A 4,662-nucleotide genomic window follows, 5' to 3' on the forward strand; every position below is an offset into this window, starting at 1 on the left:
TCACATTTCATAAACTGACTACAATATGCGTCTTTTTAACATGATGACCAAAGCTTGACTCTCTAATAACCGCTTAGCGCCCAAAACTCAGTTACAAGTACGTCAATGATCATAGTGACAAAAGAAAGAATACACATAAGAATAATATGATTGCAATATATACATATCGATGTATCGAACTACCTCTATATTAATGAAATCACATCTGAATGTTGTCACACAAATATGTTAACTATTTTACAGAAACTCAGTAGATTATTGCTGGTATCGAGAGGTTGAGGTGAGGTGCCGTAATGGTTACGTAATTAAAGTACCATTACACATGCCACAGGAGAACTTCCTTTTTCCTCGTCGCTAATGCTACAGCCACGAGTACCCAGATATTAACGCATGTTTCAGAAGAGAAATGGATCAAACAGCAAGGCAGAAAGGCCGCCTGCGGAAGGGAGCACGAGGTCAAGCAGTAGTCCAGCTACACACGGCTGGCTGACGGCGGACAAGACAGACTAGGCCAAGCCTATAGCTACCTACGCAACAACGAGGCGCAAAGCGAAAACCTTCGCCAGAACGAAGTCAACATATCAAGAACAAACAGAGATACAATCTGAAACGCGACCAGAGAGAAGAACAAAGTCCCACGCGAAGTTGTTACTAAATACTCCATAGTACAGTGATGATAGCAACTGACAATATACACTGAAGCGCCAAAGAAACTGCTATAGGCAAGTGTACTCAAATACAGAGATACTTAAACAGGCAGAATAAAGCGCAGCGGTCGGCAGTGCCTATTTAAGACAAGTGTCTGGCGCAGGGGTTAGATCGGTTACCGCTGATACAATGGCAGGTTATCAAGAATTAAATGAGTTTCAACTTGGTGTTGCAGTCGGTGCACGAGCGTTGGGACACGGCATCTCCCAGATAGCGATGAAGTGGGGACTTTCCCGTGCGAAATTTCTCGAGTGTACCGTGAATATCGGGAATCTGGTAAAACAAATCTCCGACATCGCTGCGGCCGGAAAAAGATCCTGCAAGAACGGGACCGACGACGACTGAAGAGAATAGTTCAACGTGACAGAAGTGCAACCGTTCCGCAAATTGTTGCAGATTCCAGTGCTGGGCCATCAACAAGTGTCATCGCGCGAATAATTCTACGAAACATCATCGATATGGGCCATAGTCGAAGGCCCACTCGTGTATCCTTGACGACTGCACGACACAAAGCTTTACGCCTCGTCTGGGCCCGTCAACATCGTCATTCGACTGTTGATGACTGGAAATATGTTGCCTGGTCGGACGTGTCTCGTTTCAAATAGTATCTAGCGAATGGACGTGTGCGGGTATGGAGACAACCTCATGGATCCACGGACCCTGCATGTCAGCAGCGACTGTTCAAGCTGGGGGAGGCTCTGTAATGGTGTGGGCCGCGTGCAGTTGGAGTGATATGGGACCCCTGATACAGCTAGATACGACTCTGATAGGCGACATGTACATAAGAATCCTGTCTGATCACCTGCACCATTCATGTCTACTGTGCATTTCGACGAACTTGGGCAATTCCAGCAGGACAATGCGACACCCCACTCGTCCAGAATTGTTACAGAGTGGCATCAGGAACACTCTTCTGAGTTTAAACACTTCCGCTGAGCCGGCCGGTGTGGCCGTGCGGTTCTAGGCGCTTCAGTCTGGAACCACGTGACCGCTACGGTCGCAGGTTCGAATCCTGCCTCGGGCATGGACGTGTGTGATGTCCTTAGGTTAGTTAGGTTTAAGTAGCTCGACGTTCTAGGGGACTGATGACCACAGATGTTAAGTCCCATAGTGCTCAGTCATTTTTGAACTTCCGCTGACCACCAAACTCCCCAGACATGAGCATTATTGAGCATGTCTGGGATGCCTCGTAACGTGCTGTTCAGAAGAGATCTCCACCCCCTCGCACTCTTATGGATTTATGGACAGCCCTGCAGGACTCACGGTGTCAGTTTCCTCCAGCACTACTTAGGCAGGTGCACCAGTTTCTTTGCCTCTTCAGTATAAGATGCAGGTACAGCATTGACTGACCATTCGCTGGGCAGCCATACTTATACCGGCAGCGAGGAACACTATTGACCAGTGTATCGACGTAACCAAATGAGTGGCGCACTCGCTATGCAAGCATAATACTGCGATAATACTATGTTCTCTATTGGCCATCTGGATACATTTACTGTGGAGGCATTCAACTTCCGCGGAGCTAGATACCACATTTTCCATAATTCTTCGCCGACTACGGGCACTGTATCAGCCCCACCTGTCTCATACAATAACTAAGAAACTTTTAATCCCATGACTTGCACGTTAATAGATTCCCCGCCGTGTCATTTCTTTCATTTGGTCGGCTGTTGATGGTGGATCTACCGATATCATGAAGATTGCGTCTTGAGGTACCTGGAGCAGTTTAATTGATGACGAAAGTTTAACGACCATATCGCATCCATCTGGTATCTCAGTAATTTGATTTTTTTTTTTTTTCTGTGGTAATGCCATATGATGTAAAGGCAGTAAACACTAGTCAAGCAATACCACTGTGACTCTTTCTTGTTGTTCTAGTTTATCGGCATTGAAGTACGGCTTAAACCTATCTTAAAGAATTAAGTATTACCTATGAACTATTTTCCCTGGGCATCACATCTTCCCAGATTACCACACCTAATGCACCTGACTTACAAATTACCTTAAATACTACAGTATTCATCTCTTTAATTTCTAATACGCCATCTTCCTTAGTCATACTAAGACATTTATTATTTACATTTGTTACTGACAAAAACCCTATGCCTATTGTGGGTTATCCTTAAGAAATAACCGAGCGAGGTGGCGCAGTGGTTAGACACTGGACTCGCATTCGGGAGGACGACGGTTCAATCCCGCGTCCGGCCATCCTGATTTAGGTTTTCCGTGATTTCCCTAAGTCGCTCCAGGCAAATGCCGGGATGGTTCCTTTCAAAGGGCACGGCCGACTTCCTTCCCTAATCCGATGAGACCGATGACCTCGCTGTCTGGTCTCCTTCCCCAAAACCAACCAACCTTAAGAAATAACCAAAGTTTTCGGAGTAACCAAGGTTCACCACATCTGAGCCAGGCACGCTCTTGGCACTGGCTAACGTAATGCCCTTTTTCATCGTAAACTAACAAACTATGGAATACGACTCAGTGCACAGAGAAGAATGACCAGGTGAATTGTGCAATGTTGCGGGCTTACGCCCATTTAGCCAGCAACCAACTACACAGACAGGTTGTGTGAGCACAGAACTCACAGGAAATAGCTCTTCAGACGATAGACACGTGATGGTTGTGCTATGTCCTGCCACCAGGCGCCGCCAAAGGTCAATGACCATGTGAGCCTTTTCCCTTCTGCAGATCAAATGCCCTAAAATAATACCTGCAACATCCTGGCGCCCAGGCAGTATTTAGGACGGCGCCCAGCCTATGCTCCAGCAGTTCAGTCCGAGTGAGTTTCCTGGGTCAGGCACCAATTGCAAAACCATTCCCACAATCAGGATCCCACTTTTGAGCCGCTGCTACGACGCCGCTGCTGTCCAATTCGACCTTTGCCTCAATGAGCTGCCAGCTAGACACCTAAACCATTCTTGGCTTCTGCACTGAAGAGACGTGACCTCCAACGCCGCGACCAGCAATTCGCCTTTATAATATTTATCTTTGTGTTTCATTGGCAATATGCTGGACTTAAACTACTGTGCGTCGCTTCAGGATTTTAACTTTTGTTTGGTTCTGATTTTGAATTTTGAACGTCCCTTCCAGGCTCTGGGCAACGGCCTTGCCGCAGTGGATACACCGGTTCCCGTGAGATCACCGAAGTTAAGCGCTGTTGGGCGTGGCCGGCACTTGGATGGGTGACCATCCAGCCGCCATGCACTGTTGCCATTTGTCGGGGTGCACTCAGCTTCGTGATGCCAAATGAGGAGCTATTCGACCGAATAGTAGCGGTTTCGGTCAAGAATACCATCATAACGACCGGGAGAGCGGTGTGCTGACCCCACGCCCCTCCTATCTGCATTCCCCTCTGAGGATGACACGGCGGTCGGATGGTCCCGGTAGGCCGCTCGTGGCCTGAAGACGGAGTACTTCCAGACTCTGATTCTGGTACTCTTAGTGTATGGACATCGGATCTTGATCTTTTAATTTACTGTGACATTTCCAGGCCTTCAGCCTTCCTATATCGTTATTGTTCTTTCTGTAATCAAGAAGTGAATTGTTTTCAATTATTGTGTTCCAGACTATCTGCCATCGGAGAAGACTGTTTATGTGTATTACAATAACTTCATTTTCTACGTATTTCCCTTCGCCGCCTTCAGTTCAAATTCAAATGGCTCTGAGCTCTATGGGACTTAACTTCTTAGGTCATCAGTCCCCTAGAACTTAGAACTACTTAAACCTAACTACCTAAGGACATCACACACATCCATGCCCGAGGCATGATTCGAACCTGCGACCGTAGCGATCGCGCGGCTCCAGGTTGTCGCGCCTAGAACCGCTCAGCCACACTGGTCGGCTGCTGCCTTCAGTAGACATATCAAATTGCAATAGGAGTTAACGATTAGCCCGTCAGTCCCTTACCGAACACTGTAGTGGTATCTAATCCCTATATTATGGGAAAATAGGGAA

The 4,662-nt window shown here is 47.1% G+C and overlaps 1 pseudogene; it reads left to right on the forward strand.

Annotated features, from left to right (window-relative positions):
- The first annotated feature begins 3,804 nt into the window (after positions 1-3,804).
- LOC124723361 lies at positions 3,805-3,921 on the forward strand (annotated as a pseudogene).
- Positions 3,922-4,662: the final 741 nt, after the last annotated feature.

The sequence above is a fragment of the Schistocerca piceifrons genome, chromosome X, assembly GCF_021461385.2.
Source record: "Schistocerca piceifrons isolate TAMUIC-IGC-003096 chromosome X, iqSchPice1.1, whole genome shotgun sequence".
Lineage (NCBI taxonomy): Eukaryota > Metazoa > Arthropoda > Insecta > Orthoptera > Acrididae > Schistocerca > Schistocerca piceifrons.